At 35.5% G+C, this 26,997-nt stretch overlaps 1 protein-coding gene across 3 annotated transcripts in view; it reads left to right on the forward strand.

Moving 5' to 3' along the window:
• The window catches only part of TMTC2 (transmembrane and tetratricopeptide repeat containing 2), an 842,237-nt gene that overhangs the window by 592,855 nt on the left and 222,385 nt on the right, over positions 1-26,997 (forward strand). The gene's annotated exons all lie outside the window — the stretch shown is intronic.

Genomic DNA, 26,997 nt, shown 5'->3' on the forward strand with positions numbered 1-26,997 from the left:
CATGTTCTCTTGAAGAGATGCTTTCAGTACAGGAGAAGTTGCTTCATGTAGACTAAGCGACTTTTCCTTACTCTTTTCCAATCATTAAGTGAGTACTTTTGGAGTGAAAAATTTATCTCCCTCTGTCAGAGATATAGGTTGTGCCAGACTAAGAAAGTTATGCAACATTTCTCTAATATGATGCTGGGAGAGCACAGAGATTAGGAAAAACAATTTGCATTTCCTTTTCTCTCTTACTGATTGAAAGATCTATCATACCCCAGATTCACCTTGAAAGTAAGAGAATGGCCAAGTGGTTCTTTGAAAGCTGGGACTTAAAGGGAATCGCTGGGCATTTTAATAGATGAAGGAATTGAACGTCTTATAATTAATGCTTCATATATGGCCTCACGTCTATGAAATTACAGATTACATGCACATTAATTATGATTATCATTCCTTCAATGAATAGCAAAGGAAATCATAATGATTTGTTACTTATTCTTCAATGCTGTCACACAGTCTTTTGTAAAGAATGGGCTTGACTTTCTCAATAGGTAATAAAGGATGCTAAATTTCAGTATTATGACTCCTTTCACTAGATAGTTCATAAAATACACAAGTAGTGTATCATTTAGCTTCAACTCTGCTCCTTTGAAAAAAAAATCAATGTGGCAATTTAACTTGTGACTTTGAAAAGAAACCTATCATTTTCTTTAAAGTGGAAAATAGAATGCAATCATATCTTTATTACTACCCTTCTACATTTGATCCAAAGACACAACATAAGCTCTCATTCAGTCTTGCAACAACTTGGGAATCATGGAGATAAAAGTTTGGAACTTTTCATATGTGTTATGAGTATGCTTCTCATATGCAGTCATATTGATATTTATATTACATTTTTATAAGTTATGAGTCATCGTCTATAAATTCAGATGGGCAAGAAATGTCATACATACACACATATACACATATGATTAAGTCAGACTTGGAACTATAGGAAGTCAGACTTGTAAAATTAGTCATTTGATTATTGGGGGCACGCTCTCTTCTTGGTGTTGTACAAAAACCTGGCAAATAGAAGATGGTCCTCAGTCTGTCTGTGTAGCTGCTGATACACTGCTTGTTGAAGCTTGGGGATAATCATATCTGTTGCTTTTATATCAAATGTGGGGACGGGTATCTTTTCCAAGACTATAGTCCATGTGGTAGGTCCAGCTTCCCTAATGCAGTCTCCAGCTGAAGTCCTGCCACATAATGGGGTGCTGCCAGAGATAGGAAATGTGTTCCCAACTATTCAGGAAATGTGTTCCCGACTATTCTCAGGATACAGCAACCTCCGTTACCCTTAGTTGTGATGACTCTCAGCATTTTCCCTCTTATTTTTGCTTTTTCCAAAATTTGTCAAAAATATTCTTGTTCCTTTTTACCCTATCATTACCTTCTCATCCTTGAAATCTAATTTTCAAAACACAAAAGCTGAGAAGGGAATCTGCAGGCAGTTAATGCTTTGAGCCCTGTAACCACAAACCTCTTTTGAGGTAAAGGGGTAAAAAGATCTGGATACCTGACGGGAATATGGGGATGGAAAAATTCAGTGAGAACAGAATACAAATTAATAACTCAATAAATTACCCTGCCTCATTGCTTGAAAATTCCACATGGAATTTTTAATGTCTCTGTACCCATAGTTCGGTTTGGAATTATACATTGAAAAGAGAACATGGAACACACACAAAGGGAAAAATGTGCATTGGTTCAATCATTTCCAATCCAGAGGTTTTGTGTCTGATTAATCATAGAGAAATGTCAGCAGGCGAGTGAACCACGTAGGAGGTGTACGTTGTGCTGTTTCTGGTACATGCGTATCTCTAAATGAGCTGTACCTGTCAACAATCCTGATTTTATCAGCAAGTTCGTGGCTATTGAGCCACATATTATTAAATCCAGTAAATAGTAGTCTGCCATCCGCCTTCCATGTTACTCAGACATCTGTTAAAAAAAAAATTCTTCCTTTGAGACAAATTTGGTTTCACAGAGCATATAAACCTTAGCTGCCAGCTTGATCTGACTTGACTTGTATAATACTGCCACCCACCACTGTGGCATGATGTTCCTAATACATTTTCACTCCTTAAAATAATATTCAAAGCACAAGATTGAGACTAGACATTGGGGATTGGAATAAATGACTGCCTGAGGGTTCTGTCAGTTCAGTAGAGTTGTGCTAACAATGATGATAATTGCTAACACTTACGTGGTGCTTGCTATGTCCTGAGATGGTTTTAAGAGCTTTATAGGCATTAACTATTTCGGTGCTCCCACAAGTCAATGAGGCCACTATTATTATTATTCCCACTTTACAGGTAAGAGAACTGAGGCAGAGACTCTCAGTGATTGTCTGAATTCACACAGCTGATAGGAAGCTGATTGGGATGGGAGCCCGTAGCCCCACTCCACTCAACACCATAATTTCTTAGGATGGAAAGAGGACACAATCATCTTTATTCCCATCTTTCCCCAACCCAACTGATGTAAAATATATTCATAAACTTCTGTTTCAAAACCAAAATAAGTTAGTAAGCTTATGCTTATCAAGAAAAATATCACGCAAAAGCATTTAAAAACAATAATTTCTATTTAGTGCTTATATATTAGGTACATCTAATAGCTAATATATATTCATATTGTGTAAAATTAAGATCATCAGTAAGTACAATGCTGAGGTCCACTTTTTCATTTAACTTTACATCATGAGAATTTTCCTCTTGCAAAGTCCTTAAAATATAAGCTTTTATATTATATTATTTATATAAAGTTTTAGATTGTTTCCAACATTTCACAGTTCTAGATAAAAATAGTAAAAAATATTCTTATGATCATTTTCCTGAAACACACTTTCCAAAGTGAATCTATGGGATAAATCATAGAAACACTTATAAGTTCTTGAAACACTTTGCCAGATTGTCTCCCCAAAGTAGCCTTGCTTTATAGTCCCACAAATAGTACGCAGGTGCCCTTTGTAATGTAAGCTCAGCAGCACTAGGTATTCCATTAACATGTCTCTGTTCCTTGTAAGGGAAAAAGGTTTGTAATATGTTACAGCATTGTTTTAATTTATTCTGTGAATATCTATTTTCCTTGACATAGGAGGTAAACATATTTTTCTTATTTTTTTCCAAGTACAATTTCCATAGTGAGAATAAGCAGCCTTTGGCTTTCCCATATGTTACAAATATTTCTTCCTGGTTTGTTGTCTGTTTATATTTTGCTTAACATGATTTTTAAATAGGAGTTTTAAAATATAGTTTAAATACATCAAAATTTGCCTTTGTGGTTTTGGTTTCTTTACTTTCATGTTGAGAGTAGCTACCCTAACTTTAATATTGGAGAAATAATTTTCTATCTTTCTACTTATTTTTGGTTTAATCTTTTAATTTTTCATGGTGTAATTGATCTGGAATTTACTCTGGCCAAAATTAATATGGAATTAATTTGCATATAGTGACATCTTAATATTGTATTTTCTCATCAGTTTATTAATGCTTTCTTTTGTTTCTCACTGAGTTTTCATAGTTTTATTCATATGAAGTCTATAATTTCTTTTAAATTTTATCTTAAGATATGTATCTTGGATGCTATTGTGATAAGGTCTGGCCTTCCAACTTTTTATTTTATTCTAAAATATAAGCAAGATATGAATTATTACATATACTTGGTCAGCTTATTGAAATCCCTAATGAATATTAATGTTTCTTTATTCTACTTTTGTATGTTGTATGAAAGCTGTAGGTTATAATACAAAAAAGATGGTCATAACCGTCTAAAAACAGATGTTATTTTCTTCTTTCTAATTGTTAGATGTCATTGTTTTGTCTTTTAGCATATATAGAACTCCTGGAACAATATTACATAGTGATAAAATAGGTATCATTTTCTTGTTTTTTATTTTAATTGTTCACTTTTAAGCAGAATATTGGCTTCTGTTGAAGTAGTTTACTCAAAAATATTTATTAAGCACCTAATATGGGCCAGGTAAACTTGGAGATTGTAGAGGAAGAGGCAGAGAATAAATAAGATAAATAAGTAGATTTATTAAGTTAGTCAATGGTAAACATTAAGGATAAAAAGTACCCAGGCAGGGCTTCCCTGGTGGCGCAGTGGTTGAGAGTCCGCCTGCCGATGCAGGGGACACGGGTTCGTGCCCCGGTCCGGGAAGATCGCACATGCCGCATAGCGGCTGGGCCCATGAGCCATGGCCGCTGAGCCTGTGCGTCTGGAGCCTGTGCTCCGCAACGGGAGAGGCCACAACAGTGAGAGGCCCGCATACCGAAAAAAAAAAAAAAGTACCCAGGCAATGGATTGAGATGTTTGGATGGGTTGATTTTAGATAGGGTAGCCAGGGATGAACTCACTGAGAGTAAAGACCTTGAGGATGTGAAAGAGTAAGTCCTGGGCAAAGGTTGTTCCTGGAAGAGGAAACAGCAAATGTAAAGGCCCAGAGATAATAGTTTATCTGGCATATTTAAAGAAGAACATGATCTTCAAAGATCTGAAAGCTAATGGGGCTTCAGACCGTCTAGACTTAAACTTCATAATAAGCAGTTTAGTTTTTATTTTGAGTGAGGCAGGAAGTTGTTAAGAAGGGGTTTCTTGAAAGAACCTTGATTAAGAGTTTTTTTTTTAATTAGGAAGAGGTATTGAATCAACCTTAAAATGAAAGATTTTATTAAGAGGGTTTGCACAAAAGGCTCAAGTATTTTCTGTATCTGTCTTAGAGTAAAAAGAAAAATGGAAGTCAATTTTAAGTGGGTTATTTCACCACAACAAAGGGCAGTGCCCTTAAGGGACAACAGCAATATACTCACCTTAAAGATTATTATGATATTTAAATGAAATAATATGTACAATATTCAGCTGACTCTTTGGCAAATAAATAGTAAATATCCAAGCATGTTAGCATAATATTATTAAAGTTATTTGAATACGTTATTATATGGCAAGAGCATTGACATAAGAATATATAAAATATGTATAATAAACTTAAATTTGACTTTTATAATGGAATTAAATTTTATTAATCAAGTCATATACACTATTCCTTTAAATTTTCAATCATGTAATTTTAGGATTTTTCTCAGTAAGCTTACTTTAGTCTCACAGAAAACCTGGGTCTGCCTGGGGATAAATCCCAAGTACTTTTTATTTTTTAATAGAATTTTTTAGAGCAATTTTAGATTCATAACAAAATTGAGTGAAAGGTAGGGAGATTTCCTCTATACCACCTACCCCCACACATACATAGCCTCTCCCATTACCAGCATCCCTCACCAGAGTGTTATGTTTGTTATAACCGATGAACCTACAATGACACATGATTATCACTCAAAATCCATAGTTTACATTAGGATTCACCTTTAGTGGTACCTTTTATGGGTTTGGACACATGTGTAATGGCATCTATCCTTCATTATAGTATCATACAGAGTTAGTTTCACTGTTCCCCAAATCCTCTGTTCTCCACCTCTTCATCTCTCCTTCTTTCTTGACCCCTGGCAACCACAATCTTTTTACTGTCTCCATAGTTTTGCCTCTTCTAGAATGTCACATAGTTGAAACCATACAGCATGTAGCCTTCTCAGACTGATTTCTTTCAGTTAGTAATATGTAAGTAAATAGGTCCCTCCATGTCTTTTCATGGCTTGATAGCTCATTTTTTTGTGTGTGTGTGTGTGTTTTTGTTTTGTTTTGTTTTAGTTTAGCATTAAGGAATATTTCATTTTCTGGATATACCACAAGTTAGCCATTCACCTGTTGAAGAACATATTGGTTGCTTCCAAGTTTTAGTAATTACAAATAAGGCTGCTGTAAACATTTGTGTGCAGGTTTTTGTATGGACATAAGTTTTCAACTCCTTTGGTTAAATTCTAAGAAGCACTGTTGCTGGACTATGGTAAGAGTAAATTCAGTTTTGAAAGAAGCCACCAACTGTCTTTCAAAGTGTTTATGCCATTTTGCATCCCCACCAGCAATGAATGAGAGATTCAGTTGTTCCACATCCTCTTCAGCATTTGGTGTTGTCAGTGTTTTGGATTTTGGTTATTCTAATAGGTATGTAGTGATATCTCATTGTTGTTTTAATTTTCATTTCCCTTATGACATATAACATCTTTTCATATGCTTATTTACCATCTGTCTTTCTTCTTTGGTGAGGTGTCTTTGGCCCACTTTTTAACCAGTTGTTTTTCTTATTGTTGAGTTTTAAGAATTCTTTGTATATTTTAAATAAGTCCTTTATCAGATATGTCTTTGGCAAATATTTTCTCACAGTCTGTGGCTTGCCTTTTCATTCTTTTCACAGTATCTTTCACAAAGCAGAAATTTTTAATTTTAATTAAGTCCAGCTTCTTAATTCTTTCTTTCATAGATCATGTCTTTGGTATTGTATCTTAAAAGTCATTGCTGAACCCAAGGTGATCTAGATTTTCTCTTACTTTAACTTCTAGAAGTTTTATAATTTTTCATCTTACAAATGGTCTACCATCCATTTCAGATTAATTCTTGTGAAGGATGTAGGTTTGTGCCCACATTCTTTTTTTTTCTTTTTCTTTTTTTGCATGTGGATGTCTAGTTGTCCAGCACTGTTTATTGAAAAGACCATCTTCATCATATTGTCTTTGCTGCTTTCTCAAAGATCAGTTGACTATATTTATGGGGTCTGTTTCTGGGTTCTCTATTTTATACCATTAATCTGTCTTTTTTTCCCCCCAATACCACACTGTCTTGATTACTGTAGCTTTATGGTAAGTCTTGAAATCAGACAGTGCCAGAACTCCAACTTTGTTCTATTTCAGTATTGTGTTGGCCATGCTGGATAATCCTAGTAGGTACTTTTAAATATTAAAATATGGGTAGGGACACTAGTCTTTTTTTTTTTTTTCTGGGCATTCTTTTTTTTAAAATTAATTTTTATTGGAGTATAGGTGATTTGCAATGTTGTGTTAGCTTCTGCTCTACAGCAAAGTGAATCAGTTATACATATATCCATTCTTTTTTAGATCCCATATAGGTCATTATGGAGTATTGAGTAGAGTTCTCTGTGTTATACAGTTGGTTCTTACTAGTTATCTATTTTATATATAGTAGTGTATGTATGTCAATCCCAGTCTCCCAATTTATCCCTCCCCACCCCTTTTCCCCTTGGTAACTATAAGTTTATTTTGTACATCTGTGACTTTATTTCTGTTTTGTAAATAAGTTCATTTGTACCATTTTTTTAGATTCCACATATAAGCAATGTCATATAATATTTGTCTTTCTCTGCCTGACTTTAGTCTTTAGCACTAAAAACTGTGCATGATAAATCAGAGATGCACTACCTCATTGTTTTTGAAATCTTCCCTTACATTGTATTGGGTTGGCCCATAAGTTCTTTTGTTTTTTTCTGTAAGATGGCTCTAGTAGCGCTAGTTGTCTTTAACTACATTCGAAACAATTTTGTTAGATTGTATTGTGACAGCATCATAACAGCATGAATTAAAAAAAAAACTTATCAAAATTGGTGACTTTTTGTGTAGCCATTTTAATATTGAAAATGGCATAAAACAACATTTTCGGCATATTATGCTTTATTATTTCAAGAAAGGTAGAAACGCAACTGAAATGCAAAAAAAGATTTGTGTAGTGTTTGCAGAAGGTGCTATGACTGATTGAACATGTCAAAAGTGGCTGGCGAAGTTTCATGCTGGAGATTTCACACTGGACAATGCTCCACTGTCGGGTAGACCAGTTAAAGTCGATAGAGATCAAATCGAGACATTAATTAAGAACAGTCAACATTATGCCTCGCGGGAGATATCCAACATACTCAAAATATCCAAATCAAGCATTGAGAATCATTTGCACCAGCTTGCTTATATTCATCGCTTTGATGTTTGGTTTCCATGTAAGTTAAGAGAAAAAAGCCTTTTTGACCGTATTTCACCATGTGATTCTCTACTTAAACATAATGAAAACGTTCCGTTTTTAAAACAAATTTTGACGGGCGATGAAAAGTGGATACTGTACCATAATGTGGAATGGAAGAAATCGTGGGGCAAGTGAAATGAACCACCACCAACCACACCAAAGGCCGATCTTCATCCAAAGAAGGTGATGTTGTGTATGTGGTGGGATTGGAAGGGAGTCCTCTATTGTGAGCTCCTTCCAGAAAACCAAGCGATTAATTCCAACAAGTACTGCTCCCAATTAGACCAAATGAAAGCAGCACTCAATGAAAAGGGTCTGGAATTAGTCAAGAGAAAAGGCATAATCTTCCATCAGGATAACGCAAGACCGCATGTTTATTTGATGACAGGCAAAAACTGTTACAGCTTGTCTGGGAAGTTCTGATTCATCTGCTGTGCTCATCAGACATTGCACCTTCATATTTCCATTTATTTTGGTCTTTACAAAATTCTCTTAATGGAAAAATTTTCAATTCTCTGGAAGACTGTAAAAGACACCTGGATCAGTTCTTTGCTTAAAAAGATAAAAAGCTCAAAAAGATACAAAGCTTTGGGAAGATGGAGTTATGAAGTTGCCTGAAAAATGGCAGAAGGTAGTGGATCAAAATGGTGAATATGTTGCTCAATAAATCTCTTGGTGAAAATGAAAAATGCGTCTTTTATTTTTACTTAAAAATCAAAGGAACGTTTTGGCCAACGCAATAATATATGGATTCAAAAGAGAGAATATAGCAACCTTTTACAGGAAAAGTAAGAGATGTTTGTTTTTATTAGCATTTACACAACATAAAATGTGATAAGGGCTACTTGCATTATCTGCTCTCTAATGTGGAAGGGCTTTTGCTGAAAGCTAGTTTAAGCTGAAAGTGACAAGAGGCTTGATCTCTCGATCTCTTATCTTATCCCAGATAAGAAATATCTTTAGTTATGCAGGTGTCCAGAAATTTCTCGCAGTGTTCCCCCAAAGGAAGAAGATCTGAGATAAACAGTGGTCTCTCACTATAAGCCTGAAAGGATAAAGAAGTAGTTATTTTTCCAGTTGTAAAAATACTAAGAAGAGGGCTTCCCTGGTGGCGCAGTGGTTGAGAGTCCACCTACCGATGCAGGGGACACGGGTTCGTACCCCGGTCCGGGAAGATCCCACATGCCGCGGAGCGGCTAGGCCCGTGAGCCATGGCCAGTGAGCCTGCGCGTCCGGAGCCTGTGCTCCGCAACGGGAGAGGCCACAACAGTGAGAGGCCCGTGTACCGCAAAAAAAAAAAAAAAAAAAAAACTAAGAAGAAAATAAGGATACAAAAAAAAAAGAAAATAAGGGATTATCAGAAACAAAAGAACACTCAGTAAACTTATTTTCATTAATAGGTTCAAGCATTTCAAATATTAATTGTGTGTGTTCTTGTTAATGCAAGGTGACCAGCCCCATATATGAAAGCCAGGCTCTTGTATCCATAGAACTTGTTCAATGAGCTGTGTTTTAATGTTAATGAAAGTTGGCATCTTGTGAAATTCTGTTGCTCTCTTTGCTTTTTGAATAATTTAAGGTTATGTCCATATGACCACTTAAGGTCGTGGAGTTTAAAGCAGCATGTAAAACATTTTCTTTACACTTTAATCCTATCAACAAAAAAGACTTTCTGAGATATAAGTAAATGACCACATTACTCTCCTTTCACTTTAATTATCAAGGAGCTTAAGTACAAAAAATGAAGCTCAGTTTTATATACCCTGTTATGACTTATATATTGGAATTCTTTTTGAAACTTGACTTTTCTAATAGTTTTTTTTTTTAACATCTTTATTGGAGTGTAATTGCTTTACAATGGTGTGTTAGTTTCTGCTTTATAACAAAGTGAATCAGTTATACATATACATATGTCCCCATATCTCTTCCCTCTTGCAGCTGCCTCCCTCCCACCCTCCCTATCCCACCCCTCTAGGTGGTCATAAAGCACTGAGCTGATCTCCCTGTGCTATGTGGCTGCTTCCCACTAGCTATCTATTTTATGTTTGGTAGTGTATATATGTCCATGCCACTCTCTCACTTCACCCCAGCTTACCCTTCCTACTCACCATATCCTCAAGTTCATTCTCTAGTAGATCTGCATCTTTATTCTCGTCTTGCCCCTAGGTTCTTCATGACCATTTTTTTGTTTGTTTTTTTAGATTCCATACATATGTGTTAGCATACGGTATTTGTTTTTCTCTTTCTGACTTACTTTACTCTGTATGACAGACTCTAGGTCCATCCACCTCACTACAAATAACTCAGTTTCGTTTCTTTTTATGGCTGAGTAATATTCCATTGTATATATGTGCCACATCTTCTTTATCTGTTCATCTGTTGATGGACACTTAGGTTGCTTCCATGTCCTGGCTATTGTAAATAGAGCTGCAGTGAACTTTTTGGTACATGGCTCTTTTTGAATTATGGTTTTCTCAGAGTATATACCCAGTAGTGGGATTGCTGGGTCATATGGTAGTTCTAGTTTTAGTTTTTTAACGAACCTCCATAGTGTTCTCCATAGTGGCTGTATCAACTAGAACAAAGAATTACACAATTTGTATGGAAACACAGAAGACCCTGTATAGCCAAAGCAATCCTGAGAAAGAAAAATGGAGCTGGAGGAATCAGGATCCCTGACTTCAGACTATACTACAAAGCTACAGTAATCAAGACAGTATGGTACTGGCACAAAAACAGAAATATAGATCAATGGAACAGGATAGAAAGCCCAGAGATAAACCCACGCACGTATGGTCACCTTATCTTTGATAAAGGAGGCAAGAATATACAGTGGAGAAAAGACAGCCTCTTCAATAAGTGGTGCTGGGAAAACTGGACAGCTACATGTAAAAGAATGAAATTAGTTTTTTGGTTTTGATTCTTTAATTTTATTTCTATATCCTTGTGTGTTAAGTATCTCAAATTTGTGAGTGTGAGTAAAAGTTGTACATAAGTGAATGGATGAATAAATGTTGTGTGCCAAAACTTTCTAACTTCTTTAGAAACTTTTCAAAGCTTTGGTGCTCTTAGTCAATAAGTCTATCGCAGAAAATTAAACTTGCTGGAGATAGACTAATGATTAGTCAGAATTCTGAACAAAAAATTAATTTAGGGTAGTTTGTCTGCCAAGTCAAAGCTGAAGTGTATCAACATTCAAAATCAGTTCACAAAGCAGTTATAACTTGACCAATGATTTGAAAGTTTTTTTTGAAAATTATATTTTCCAGTAAGCTATTATATGATAAGGAACATAATAATGATTTCCCACAGATTGACACTTGGAAATGCAAAATAACCTCTCGTATAGCCTTTGATTTTTTTTTTTTTATGTTAAAGGAATACCTTTATAAATGGTTTTCTATCTTTGGTTTTAAAATAATATTAGTTTAACATCAAAAACTTGTATATATTTTAATAATTTCCAAAAGAATATAATTCTATTTTCCCTTCTAAAAATCATTTTTTACAAGATCTTTGAAAGAGAATTTTACCTAAATATTGTGTCCAGTTTAAAATCATACATTTCAGGAAATGAGGAAACAGGGTAGAGAGCATTTAATGTGATTAGAGGGGTGGGGAAATTGTTTTTAGGCTAATAATGTAAAGAAGTTGTCATTATTTATTCTGGAAAGATAAATCAAAAGTGGTAAATGAATAACTGTCTTTGAATACAAAAAAAAAAAAAAGCTATTTATAAGGTGGCATTCTTTTGCTCACTTGTTCTTCATCTTCCCGGGTGTGGACTGAGAAATAAAATGGACTTTATTTGTTGTGAAGGAGGAATTCACACATAGGGAAGGTGTCTTTGCTGGTACGGTAGATCAAATGCTGACCTAGGTTACCAAGGGTTGTTAGGTTGCTGTGAATTCTTGATTCCTAGGGAATCACTAAATTTGATAGACAACTATATGATTTGAATGATTTAGGTAGTGGTGCCTGGTACTGAATCCCTTGAAGAGATGAAAGTTGTGGTGTTTTTCTTATTTATGGTTCAATGATTTTATTGAATCAGATATTGAGTATTCAAATAGGGATAAGTTACTTCTCCCTAAATTAAGCACAGAGACAGATAATACGTTTCTAAGAGTTTTATTTATTACACGGTCATCTGATATCTTCTTTAAAAATTATATTTGCCTTCCAATGGGCTCCTATACCATTCTGCACATGCATCCATTGAAGTATTTAATATGTTGCATTGGGGTATATATTTATTTCTTTCACTAGATAGTAATTTTCTGACAGTTAAGTTCATGGTGAAAATTGTTTGCATTCCTGGAACCTAGCACAATGTTGCACATGATGCCTGCAATTACAATGTGGCAGATGAAAGGAAAAAGGAAGAAAGCAAATAGGAAAGAAGAAATTTCTGGCTCGTGTCTTAAAAAGCTGATCCTGTAATTTTGGCTTATAGCCATAAGGTGGCAGAAGTGTGCCACCATGAAGAAATTCATTTATTCACTATTTCATCCATTTAATCATGTTACACACTATTAGGAGATGTCCTTTTCTTTTCCTCCAGGGCCATAATCTTTCTGGAGTCTTGATGACTAGAGAAAACAGTGAATAATCTGAAAAGCATCTCATACAATACATATTTGTCAGTTGAACAGCTGAAATCTTAGCAAGGTGAAAGTATATTGATACTAAAATGGAACGTTCTCTGACAAATTTTCTCTCACATTCTTGCTTTTTAGTTTCTATATACACTTTTCTTACTCTGAGAGCCCTAATTTTAATTAATCTAATAACATTTCAATTTAGCTAAAAATATTTCTGTTTCTCTGCTTTAAAATTTATGCATATTTTCTCTTGATGGGGAGGCAAAAAAACCCCTTCCATTATTACAAAACTAGCTATCATTCATTGTGTTCCCATAAGATATCACTACATACATGTACATTATTTTTTCTCTTGCTTTTAAATTTGATTTAATACATTCATTCACTTTTTAAAGGTGAGGAAACTGAATAACCAAATATTTAAAGAATTTGGTTAATGTTACACAGGAAGTAATGGGAAGAACTTGGGATTTGAACCTAGTTTGGCATTCTCATAACTTTGGGCCCACCCATCAGAATTTATTCATGTAGGATATTTTTTAAATTCATGTTTGCTGATGTCACAGATTTCATTTTTGTTTCAATTCACAGTCAATGTAGGGATGACCCAGCTGAGGAATATCTATTAGAATTCTTATCACAGTGTATTGTAATTGTTCATTTACTTGTCTGCTTAATAAAAATGATTGAATTCTCTGAGGGCAAACTTTGGCCTTCTATCTGTGCATTGCCAGCATCTGGTAAAAAGTATAATATGTAGGAAATACTCCATGTATACATTAAATAATTTAATAAATAAGGGTTCTTTTACCAAAGCTTAGGTTTCTTTTTCCCCTGCTCCTTTCCTCCATCCAAAGGCTCAGAAATAGTTTTCTTAAAGTGAGAATATTCTTGCAACAGATACTGTTGCTTACAAACCTCACTTTCTCCTATAACTTCAATTTTGTTTAGGTGTCAGGATGCTTAGTGTTTCAGGGGAGTATGACACAGAGAGGGAATCAGTCAAGGTAACTTAATCCCCTTGTCAGCGGTTGAGTTCGGAGTGTGTAAGTGACACAACACAGAATGCAAGAAAGTCTGTTGGGAGCTTACTGCAAGAGTTTTTCTTGCCTTTAAAAAGCAAAGTAAGGAAAAGATTTTTCTTCTTCTGTTGCATGTTTCAGTGTGAGGATATGATGGTTGGGAGCTGCTTCAACCATTTGAAAGACAACAACCGAAATAATTAGAATGGCAGAAAAGAAAGATGGAAGAACTTGACTACATTGTAATTTTCTGAATTAATAGCCTTTGAAATTTCCTAATCCCTTCTGTTGGGATAGGTGATTCAGTCAGAGCAATTACCACATCTACCATTTGTTCACCTCAGTTTATTATAAACTTTCCTGTACAGTCAAATGTGGGCACAGCTGTGATAGGGAAGATTCCTTCCCTTAACTGGCAAACATCCAGGGACTTTGGTAGCAGTTAGGAAAGATCTAGATGCCACTCACCTGGAAGGGGTGACTTAGCTGCTCCATACAAGTCCAGAACACACTTTAAAAAGCTACTCACCAGCTATGTTAGGACAAGATAGGGACACAGAATCTTTGGTGTACTGGTAAAAATTTAACAACTGGTTTCCCTACGATAAAACAAAATGGTGCATATTTATATATTTATTATAAATTTTACAGATATAAAGAATGTATAACATATGTTTTACAAATAATAATAAAGTATACAATACTCTTTATTGTAAGTACAATCTAGCCAATTGATTCTCACATAATGCTCTGTTTGGTTTTTGCCCAATTTGTATATCCACATTCAAGCTATAGTTGCAACTAATGAATGTCTTTCCAACATGACTGTTGGTTGATATTTTCATTTGCATTAAGAATAAGACAAAATGAAACTACAAAGACGTATTTTGGAATTTCACTCATTTGCTAATGACATTACCAACTTCTTTGCTGAATCAGATAATGGTTTTCAAATACTGGAAGAATATTTCCTCAATATTGTGTGCTATTCATAATGGAACAGATACAGCCATAGTATAATTTAAGTTTACCCTGCAATATTAACATTTTCTCTATTACTTAAGTCTGGGCCATTAATAAATCAATTAATCAAGCCTTGGTTTATAGGGTTTGCCAGTTACTCTAGTGTAAATATTCTTGCAATGGCTGATTTCAGGCTACCAACATGATGACAAAGCATGAAATTGGGAAGAGGTGTGTAGTGGCACACTATATTTTTCTGACATATAGAAATAATAGAGGTAAATAATATCAAAATCAAAGATAATTGTAAGGTACACTAAGATAATTAGGAAGTGATGAGGTTTGAGCATTTAATACATATAAAATTTACTGAATTGTAAATTTATATGATGTAATTTTTAGTAATAGCTGTGTTTAACAACCAGCTTGCAAAATTCCTGAGAATTAATCAGTTTTTGTGAGTTGGTATGGGCCAGCTCAAGCACACTGCTGCACCATGTTTCATCACAGAAATAAGTGATTCATTTTCCTGGTTCAGTTTAGCTAAATTTGAGTAACAAATTATTTAGAACCCCCTGTTGCTATCAGATGTATTTGTTTTTAGGCAAATAATTCTGGCAGACTGTTTTTTTCCTTTTGAGAGTTAATGCCAATATAGACCAAATAAAGTAGTTGAGGACCAAAATCTAATTATTTTAATATGTTCATGAGTGCCATTTTGCCCACATTTACCAAAATTTGCTAAATTTTACCCCAATTTACCATAATTTAAACTATTATGACTGCTATTATAAGTAATAATTGAAGTCCCCTTCAAGAAATATGTCAGTCAAAACCTTGGAATTGGGAATTTGTTGTTTTGAGGGTTAAAATTTGGTAGATTATTTTTTGTGATAGTGGAATAAATATGTCTTACTTAAATTATGTTATTGTAAGCCTGAAACGTCATATAATTTTACAATTTTTGTTTACAGATCAATTCAGGACTTCTTGTTAAATCTGATGAATATGTGTGAGTGATTTTCTTTTCATTCAGTCCATTAAGTTTAGTGAGTTAAGATGAATATGGCATAGACTTTTCAGGTTTATTTAAGTCAGACAGGGAACAAAATAAAGGGGTTGGAAAATGATATCAACAGTTTTACAATATTGTCCTATAATTTGTCTTCTTCCAATTTAGGTTCAGAAATAACATCTCATTATGTTCCTATTCCTGTAGAGAATTCCTGATATTTATAAAACTTTCCTTACTGGGGATGTTTTTCAAAGTCTTGATTGTATGCACCATTTCATTTGTTTTGTTTTAAAATACATCAATGGAAAGAAAAGTAACTACAGAAATAATCTTTCCCTCTTTAAACTTCATATTAAATAAAAGAGGGTTTATTTTTGAACCTGATCAACCAGCTGGTGTAGAAGAAAGGATATATAAATTTGGCATTAGATAAAACAATAATTCTGCTCCAAGCTTTTGAGAAACACATGGGAATTAAGTGTCACTGAAACTGAGCCCTCTCTTATCTCAGTAGGGTCAGGAAACAGAGAAATAATTCTTTTTTCCATAGCTCCAGTCTGGGATCTAGCTGAATTTGCCCATTCTGGCTTACTGGCTTGTGTTTACAGATACATCACAGTTGAATGCATGAGCAACTACCTACATGGATTTTTAAATAGGAGAAAAATAGTTTGGCTGTACTGTCATGAATGTATTCCAATTGCTATAGACATAATACTGTTAATCTTGGCCAATTTGACACAAGTGTCTGGGCAATTCAAGAACAATCTTTTCTATTACCTAATTATTCACATAATTGAGGAAAATGAGGTTATTATGCTGACCTCTGTATTTAAACCCACCCTTTCATTTTGTTGGTGTTTGCAGAGAATTAACTTGAGAAATTATTCTTAATATTAATTGTATACATGTTTTCTCGACTTATGGTCTTTATAAATATATAAAACAGGTCTTTTTTCCTAAGAATTTTTCTGCTAATATCTCTGTACTGAAATCATTATGAAATGGTTAGATATTTCCTCAGTAATAATTTATAAATATCTCAATTTGAGAAACTTTTAAATACAAACTGTAAGATTCAGAAGTTCTATCTTTAAGTATTTCTATTGATTATTAACGCTTAATGAATATGCTTATTTTTTCCAAAAATATATTAATAATTTTAAAGCCTTTCTCCCCAAAAATGATTCCTCTAGAATATGTCTAGATTAAAAGAATATACATCCTGGACCTATTTTCACTTGTTGGACCAATGATATGTGATGTGCATATAATTTTTGATAATTTCTGAGGCATTTAAAAAGAGAATTTTATTTACTAATACAGATTATTTGCCACATAATGAAACAGCAGAATGTGGTACACTGGAGAATCCTCCACACACCAAACATGAAGAAGAAAAAGACATTTTTAGGACTAAATGCTGGAAAGTCTTTTTCTTGCTGATGGGTTGATGCAAAATAAGCCAAAAGCAGAGCTGATGACTTAGGGAAACACTCCAATATATTAGGTTACAGAACCTGCCAAACTGCCTTTCTCCTTTCCTCTCATTAAAAAGCCAGAAGACTGTATAAATGGCTAGATTTTATTTAACACCTTGGTTGTTATTTTTTGTACCCTCAGGATAGCTGCTGTCAATTTTTCCTCTCACTCTGCAACACAGCCATAGTGACTAAGAGCATAGATATGGAATCTGTGATGATGAATTTCATGTGTCAACTTGACTGGGCTAAGGGATGCCCAGATAGCTGGTAAAACATCATTTCTGGAGGTGTCTGTGAGGGTGTTTCCAGAAGAGATTAGCTTTTGAATCAGTAGACTGAGTAAAGAAGATCTGCCCTCTCCAATGTGGGATCATATCGTTCAATTTGTTGAGGGCCCAAATAGAACAAAAAAGGTGGAGAAAGGGTAAATTCTCTCTCTCTCCTTGAGCTGGGTCATCCATCTTCTCCTGCCCTCGCACATCAGAGCTCTCGGCTTTTAGGCCATCAAACTCTGGTACTTTCACCAGCAGCCCTTCTGGTTCTCACGCCTTTAGCCTTAGACTGAGGGTTACACGATAAGCTCCCCTGGTTCTTTGGATTCAAAATGAATTATATCGCTAGCTCTCCTGTTTCTCCAGGAGATTGTGGAACCTCTCAGCCTGCATAACCATGGGAGCCAGTAATGTGAGCCTATAATATATCCCTCTTTAAGAGATCTCTATATATCCTATTGGTTCTGTTTCTCTGGAAATCTTTGACTAATATAGACTTGGACTGTGTGGCCTCATATTTTTAATATTTGCTTTTGTATTTGTAATTGTTCTTTATTTATATAGTGATTACTATGTGCCAGGCAATATATTAAGCACATTTACAAATATTAACTCATTTGGTCATCATAGCAGCAGAGCCAGTATTCGAAACTAGGCAGTCTATCTCGGAACCACACCCTCAACCTGTTCTCAGCTCTAAGATGTTGGGCAGGTGCTGCAATTTCTGTAAAATGCAGATAAAAATAGTATCTTTCTAATATGTTTTGGGTTTTATTTATTTTACTTTATTTATTTATTTTCCTTATTTTTTTTGGCTGCATCGGGTCTTAGTTGCGGCACACTGGGATCTTTGTTGAGGCATGTGGGATCATTTGGTTTCGGCGCGCGGTCTGCTTGGGTTTCTCTCTAGTTGTGGTGTGTGGGTTTTGTCTCTCTAGTTGTGGCGCGCAGGATCCAGGGCACACGGGCTCTGTAGTTGTGGTGCGTGGGCCTAGTTGCCCCACGGCATGTGGGATCTTAGTTCCTCGACCAGGGATCAAACCCTCATCTCTTGCATTGGAAGGCGGATTCTTCACCACTGGACCACCAGGGAAGTCCCTCTCATATGTTTTTGAAGAACAAATGAATTATACTACATGTTAAGCACATATAGGGTGGTGGCTGGCCCTTAGTAAGTAATGTGTCACCATTCCTACCCTCCCCCACCTTCCATCCTTCCTCCAGGTCAGCATCAGAATAGTGACTTGATTACTCTCTGGCCATTATCAACAATTCCATTTCTTTTTTTTTTTATATGATTTTTTGTTTCAGTCTTTTTGCCTTTTCTAAAACCTATTGGCTCTCTCTCTAAGTCATACATTCAAACTCCCTGAGAAAGAGAATCCCATTGATTTCATTGATCCATCAATCTGTATAAGATTGCTAGCTTTTGAGTCAGCTTTTGAGTGATCTACATAGATTGGTAGCCTTTTAGTCTGATATCCAACCCTGGACCCGTGATCTGTGGCGAGGGTGGCAGAGTCATGAAACAGCTTTTCTTTAATAGGAACAAATGCATAATATATTCTCTCATTCTTCACTGTGAAGATATATTGTGTGCTACATTTTTAACTATGCCTGACTTATACTCCTTTCATGATAAATATGCTTTATTCATCAATTTAACTAATTGTGTTGCTTTCTTGAGATCTGGCCAAAGCATGCTCAGCCAGTAACACTCTGATCTACCTCAACGTGTAATTTCCTCATTGCTGCAGATTGCTTTGGCCTGTTTGCAAGGCAGCAAGCCTGATATTATTTTAGATTAGATTCTTGTTTTTTTTAATCGAATAATTTTATTTATTATTTGTATTAGGCAGGTAGAAGGTAACTTTTTATACAATCAAATATTACTCACTATTTATATGCATCAGTCTTGTTACTTAAAGTGATATATATAAGTAGAGCAGAGTCCTCTCTGAGGCAAAACTGTCATTCGGAGTTGGGAATGGGTGATAAAGTGGTAGGACAAATGGTTTCCAGGCTTTTATTTGGATGTGTTGATTTATTTAGAGAAAGAAAACTGGAAAAGGTAAGCTCCTGAAGACAGAGACTGAAGGAGGGTGGGTATTTTCTATCCCAACCCTCAGGTGTGCGTATGAGCCTTATTAAAACCGAGATGGCAAGCAGAAGCTGAAGATTCTAATTTTTATAAGGGATCTGAGGCAGACACACAAACTGTATGGCCTTAATGGACAGATAATGAGAGATGACACAGACCTTCAAAAAATTTTGAAGGAGTCAGCTTTCAAATGGAGTCAGCTTTCAATATGGAGTATTTTCCCCATATCTGTAGAGGACAAGACAGCTCGGCCCAGTGAGGATGAAGTGCACTCAGTTCCCTTTTTGTCACCTCTTTCTTTGGACCCTCTGGGGACAAATGGGAGACATGAATAAATAATCAGAGTTGTTTCAAAATAGATCAGTGGAAGGAGTTTATGGGAGTCAACATCCTCAAGCGGTAAATATTAATGAAGGGATTTACTTAGTACATGCAAGGTGCACAAACACATGTCTGGAATGAATGATGAACTGAGGCAAAATAGTGTCAATGAACACATTTGAAATACCCCTAAGGATGAGGGGTATGATAATGTAGGGATGGGAGTAGAGATCAGGGACTAGACAGGTAGTAGCAACATATGATTGAAATTTGAGTTATTATTGTTTATGTGACTTATTTTGAATCCAAAGTTTGGTCGAACCTGAGAAAATATTAGTTACATATTGATTTCAAATAGGGTACTTCTTAATGACACTGAGAAAAATGTGTAAGTCTACAAAAATGAGAGATTATAATCTCAGAGCGCATAAATGGAAACAGTGAAGTAACTTCTGAGGCTGGGTAATATGTAAGGCAACTATTTAGTTTTCATTTCACTGTATGCCCCTGTTGGATTTTTCTTTCCTCAATATTGGATGGATTTATAAATCATATAATCAACTTTTTAAGCTTCCTATCGATATTGTTTGTTTATAACACATACAGAGTAAAAGGTTAATTCACATATTTAACATTTATTAAATATCTAAATACCTGGTAAAAAAGAGTTTAAGTATAAACTTTTGTATCATGAGGATTATGATTGAAGCTGTTTTGCACATTTGGACTTAGACCCTTCTGATATAGAAAAAAAGAGGCAATATTTGATGAGTATCTCTATTTTTGGTATTTTCCAAGATTCACTCCACTTAATGAGTTAAGATGTCCAGGACTTATTCTCATTCTCTCTGTAGCTATGACTCCTGGAGTTTTAAGTTAATGTAAATTAAAGCAGAAACCAGGTGGGTGGAGGAAAGTTTGATGACGATGACGATAATGAAGCTGACCACGATGATGATGATTTAGCCACATTTTATATGGCGCCCTAGAGAAGTTAAGCAGAGTTTCATTTAACAAGTTACCATAATTTTTTCAGTCTCCTCCTTCCATAGTAGTCACTAGATTCATATGAAAGAGTGAGGGTAGAGGAAACACCTTAGGAATTTGCTGTTTCAGATTTCACCTTGTATCTTAATAGGTTTCAGATCCTTTCTTTTCCAGTTACCGTGTTCACTTTTTTCATTTTCCAAACACAACATGACTTGGTATCCTATGCCATACCTCTATAACATGAAACACGTAGGGAAAAGCATTCTTTACCTCTTCCAGTAACCTATGGGTTTATCCCTACAATATGCAGGAAAGTCAGATCACAGCTTGGAGAAAAGATAGCAGTTCTGGGGAGCTTTAAACAAACAAACAAACAAAACAAACAACAAAAGCAGTGTCATAGGCACAACCCAGATTAATTAAAATTAGCAAATTAGCTAATCTAAAATTAGTTTTAGATCAATGAGCAGCAAGTTAGAGACCCACTCAGCTGTGGTCTGGGTAGTCCTTGAAGGTACGACTTTGCTTTTTGATTTATCTATGATTCCATAGCTGACCAACTCTTCTTCTAATTCAGGCAGACTATGTTTAGATATGTTAATAGACTTCCTGACTTGGAAGTCATTCAGAATTCTTAAGGTGACTTTGTATATGTCTGTCCGGATTTAATATGAGTTGATTTATAGACTTACCTTAAGGAGGAAACCTTGTTTTCTTTGGGGATAGTTGATGGGGGGAGAAGGGGTGTATTTATGTCATCAGTTGTAGAAAAATGTAGAAAGATAATAACAAAAGTATACCACCACAGGAGTTATTTTCAAGTAATATGAAAATGAATGGTACCTAGAACATAGTAGGCTCTCATTAAATTTAATTCCTTTACCTCCTAGCAGTAGAATTGGCTGAGTAGATTTTAGGGAGAAACAAATTTGCCTGATATTTGTCTTAATAGAACTCTTTACATTGCTCTAAAAATACTTGACATTTGCAATTTCACAGGGAAATATTAGGGGTTTCTAGAACTTTCAAAAATTGTGTGGTTTGTGCAAATAGGACAGAACATTTGGGTCAGATTATTTATGATCTCTTTAGCTGGCCATCTTAAAAGACTTAGACCTGTGAAAACAGCTCTGCTACTTGGGTGGGTGGCTATGCAGACATTATTTCCCATCACAGGGGAAACTCTGATCCATTTTCTCACTAATGAGGTCTTGAATATCCTTTCTTTGTTCTTGTAACTTTCAGGATTTATTTTTCTTTTCATTCTTTTGGATAATGTAGTCTAATAGAAATTTTTATTAATAAGTTGGGGAATTAGGAGGAAAAAAGTATAATATTGAATTGTTTGAAAATTCTCTGAAGTTATGGAAACCCCCCCCCCCCCCCCCATTTTAGACAGTTCAAAAGCTCTTTAAGCTTCCATTCAATTTCCAAACCTTCTACACAGGGGGCTTTTTTATTTTTCTGTGTAATAGACTTCATAGCTTATCTTCAAAGAAAGTTGGCTTTGAGGCACTTTATGTGGCTGCTTCAGAAGTATCCTTTTATATGTGTTGACTTTGATGTTTAATTATTACAAAGCAATTAAACACAATTAAATTGAGTGACATGGACATATATACACTACCAAATGTAAAATAGCTAGTGGGAAGCAGCCGCATAGCACAGGGAGATCAGCTCGGTGCTTTGTGTCCACCTAGAGGGCTGGGATAGGGAGGGTGAGAGAGAGATGCAAGAGGGAGGAGAAATGGGGATATATGTATATGTATAGCTGATTCATTTTGTTATACAGCAGAAACTAACACACCATTGTAAAGCAATTATACTCCAATAAAGATGTTAAAAAAAAGCTATTATAAAAAAAATTGTGTTGGTGTTTTCTTGAATTGTTTACCTGCTACTTTCATTGATGTCCATTCTAGTTCAATTATCATATATCAATATTTAGTTGTATTATATGCTTTTTATGTCTGTTACTGTTATGGGGTATATTTTATCACTTATGGAGGTATATTTTATCACTTAATTGGACAAGTTTCCAGGTGCTCTTTAAGGCCTTTTAAAATTCTTAGTTTTAATTAGTCAAATGTGTGAGGAATGCAAGAGTTATGCTCTTCGGGGTAATATTAATGGGGCAAATTATCAGTCAACTCATTTCATCCTAGGTTAAATAACAATTAATTTAACTGAAAAACCCAGAGCTTCACTCACTTCAAGCAGGGCTTGATCTAGTGTCTGGTAATATCATTGAAGACCAAATTTCTTTCTGTCACTCTGTCTGTTTTGGATTCAAATTCATTGTAAAATTGCCTCCCTTTGTGGCTCCAAGAGGGTTATCAGCTACTCCCAGGGTTGCATGATTCCTTAAGTATGTCCATCAGCATTCTCTGCGATGGCTTAAGATTCACTACGAATGTCCAGTTTAGGTCACATGTCTAATCTAAGCCAGTCACCGTGCATTTAGATATGAAATATACTGATTGCTTGCCTAGATTGTGAGCCATTGATCTACCCCTGGTTCCAATGATGGTATCAGCTTCCTGGGAACATTACTGTACATGGTATTAGTGATCTATTGCTGTTTTAAAATATAATTCAAACACTGTTTTGAAACAACCACATTTATAATTTCACAGTTTCTGTGAGTCAGGAATATGGGCATGTCTTGACTGGGTTCTCTGTTTCGGGGTCTCTCACAAGCTGGAATTCAGGTGTCAGTGGGGACTATAGTCATCTCAAAGCCCAACTGGGAAAGTATCTGCTTCCAAACTCACTTGGATGGCTGTTGGCAGAGTCAGTTCCTCATGCATTATTGGCTTGACGGATCCTTGTTAGCTATTGGATGTATGCAACTCTCAGCTCCTTGCTACATGGGCCTCTGCGACATGTCAGCTTGTTTCATCAAAGCTGCAAATCAAGAAGGCAATAAAGAATACCAGCAAGAGGGAAGCCATAGGATTTTTACAACCTAATAACAGAAGTGCCATTCCAGCGTTTTGGTCATATCCCATTTACTCGAAGAAAATTGCTAGGTCCAGCACACATGCACAGGAAGGGTATTACCCAAAGGGATGAATATCAAGAGGCAGGGATCCTTGTGAACCATGTCAAAAGCTGCATACTATATTGCCTAAATTCACCTTGTCTAGATCTTAGCTCTTTTACATATGATTGACAAATAATGTTGAAGTTATGTCCACTCATAAACTCAGTTTATACATACTTGAGTTAAAAATCTCAGCTATGTGATTCCTTTTAAAGTAAAAATATTAATCTCTTTTTCTATCAGGCATGCATAGGTTAAACAGATCAATTGCAACAAGAAGAAAAGTAATCATCAAATTACTGAGGGCAGTAGGCTTGGAAAATAGATTTTATTTCATTCAGTAGTGTCTAAGTTTTAAATTGCGAATTGTGAGTACCTAGAGGCCTTTTAACTGATCCTAGGCAAATATCCTAAAAATTGGACATGTTCTTTTAATTACTTTAGGGTACCCAAATTATAGCAAAATAAGTGATTGATCTATGAAGGGCAGTAACCCTGACATCTATCAGTCATCTCTGATCTGGAGCCAATTCTGGCAATAGAGATATGAAAATGTTTCTTCCTTAGCATTTAATTATCACCAGTAGTTGAGGTTTGAGGTCTGCATGTCTGTTAGAGAAGTGAGGTAGAATATTTGAATTCTAAAGACCTCCCAGCCCATATCAGAGGAAGTATTTTAATGATTTCATAAGTAAATAAAACCACATGCCAATACTAGCTTCCTGACTCCCCGTGTTCTCTGACTTTTCCTGGGACTGATTTTCACTGGGGATATTGAGGTATGTGAACTACTCAAATTAAAAACAAAACAACTCTCTATCATGGGAGAGTTCAGAACCACTCTGTTGGAGGCTTACAAATGGCTTCTTAGAGGTATGGCTGAGTGGATGACGCCATTGGCCTGAATGTGTAGCTCTGATTTCCACTGTGACCGGGTAAACCATATAGCCTCTCTGCATATACGTTTTCTCATTCATAAAAGAAAGATGCTAAAACATCCACCCTCTTCACCATGACTTATCAAACTTTTCTGAATCAAATATGAGTGTTTAAGGACTGAAAAGGACTTTTCAGTCCTTTCAATGCAGCACTGAGATTTACAAGAACCATTTTTTCTTTTCCAGTTTAATTTCTACCCAAATTTGATACATTTATGTTAAATTTTTATGTAGATGAAAATTTCAGCATCTTAATTGCTGGTTACTTTTAGTAATATTTACTAAACATTTATTATGTATATAAGTGTTTTTCGAATTCAGTACATTGGCTTACAGTCTAGTGATGAAGGAAAAAAACTGTCGAAGAAAGAAAGGCAGTTCAAAGCAGTGAGTCTTAGGTTTATGAAAATAGAAGTCACATTTGATGCATGACTTGAAGTATAGGTGGATTTTAAAATGTGGAGATGATGGGATGATGGGTCAGAACTTTTACTTCAGAGGGAAAAATAGGAGCTAAATATGGATGGCAGAAATGCACAAGAAGTGAGCACAGCCAACCCTCTCAATCTGACTTGACTTGCACAGAAGGTACATACAGTAAAGTCCTAAAAGTTAAAGTTATTAAGTGGGCTTGGAGTCAGACTCTGGGTAAGCTTGAAGGCCAGATGATGGAGTTTCCATGTTATTTTGTGAGATGAGAGTGATTAGGGGTTCTGAGTGACACGGTTGAAAGGGGAGAGGCAGAGTTAAGAGGCTGGTGTCATAGTCCATAAGTGGGCGCTGTACTAAGTATGGTTTTCCATACAGGCAGCTGCTCAGTTAAAAATAAATAAATAAATAAATAATGGAATGACTAGCCCTGAAAATAACTTCCAGCCTTAAGTGGCTGACATCACTTGAAATTATTTTCTCATTAAATTTGTATCTAATAGGTCAATTGCAGCTTTCAAACTGTAGTCTTTACTGTTGGAAAAACTCAATATTTTGAAAGAAAAGGTAATTTTTTGGTTGTTTCCTATGTCTTCCTTGTTCCTGCAACAGGATTTTTGTTTGTTTAAATAGAGCTCTATTCTTTCAGCCAAAGAAGATTTTCTTTTCTTTTTTTTTTTCCACCATCAGACAGTGAATTTATTATCCTGTATTTGTGACATTGTGTGTCTGTTTCCATGGGAATGAATGTAATAGAGCATATTTAGCACTATGGACTTGATCCAGCTAAAAATATTTGTTAGAGCCTGAAATATGAGGCAGTATAAAGCCATGGGTTTTGGCTCTGCCTGGGTGTTGATGTCTTCATTGAAAAATGCCAGCTTTTGGTGAAAGTCAGAAAGCAATTAAAATGGCGTAGAAAGGGACAACCCTACAGAGGTGGCTGTAGGGACAACTGAACTAGGTTGTTCGGTTTGTTCCTAAGGATGCTTAGGAAGGTATGTATGTTACTAACTATACCCAAGTGAGAAGATCCTTCAAGCTCCCTGTTTCAGAAGTATGATTTTAACTCAGTAGAAAAAGAAGTAAGGAATATTAGCATGGAGAAGATGTAGCATTCACCTTCTGCTAAGAACCTGTTGCCTTTAAATTCTTGTTCAAGCACACACAAAAGTTACAGAGAGACAGGGTTGCACTGTTTACCAAGAATAACATTCTCTAACATGAAGTGCAAACTAGCCCCAAACTAGGGGGCCAAACTAAACCCCCAAAATTAATTTTTTGGTGATATGGAATATTTACATGGTATACCAATATTTGAACAAGAATAGTATTTCAGTACTTTTATATTTAGTTCAAGTAATTATCCTTGAGAATACATTTAATGATTTTTTTTAATAATTTATTTTCCAGATTTATTGAAATATAATTGACATATAACATAGTGTAGGTTTAAGGTGTGCAATGTGATAATTTGATACACTTATTACTGAGAAATTGTTACCATAGTAGGGTTGGTTAGCACCTCCATCACCTCATGTAATTATCGTTTCTTTTTTCTTTCTTTTGTTAAGAACATTAAAGATCTATTCTCAGGCTTCCCTGGTGGCGCAGTGGTTGAGAGTCTGCCTGTCAATGCAGGGGACACGGGTTCGTGCCCCGGTCCGGGAAGATCCCACATGCCGCGGAGCGGCTGGGCCCGTGAGCCACGGCCGCTGAGCCTGCGTGTCCGGAGCCTGTGCTCCGCAACAGGAGAGGCCACAGCAGTGAGAGGCCCGCGTACCGCAAAAAAAAAAAAAAAAAAAAAAAAATCTATTCTCAGTAACTTTCAAGTATATAATACAGTACTGTAACTATAGTTA

The sequence above is a fragment of the Monodon monoceros genome, unplaced genomic scaffold (genome assembly GCF_005190385.1).
Source record: "Monodon monoceros isolate NGI ecotype Baffin Bay Population unplaced genomic scaffold, NGI_Narwhal_1 Super_Scaffold_6, whole genome shotgun sequence".
Taxonomy (NCBI): Eukaryota; Metazoa; Chordata; class Mammalia; order Artiodactyla; family Monodontidae; genus Monodon; species Monodon monoceros.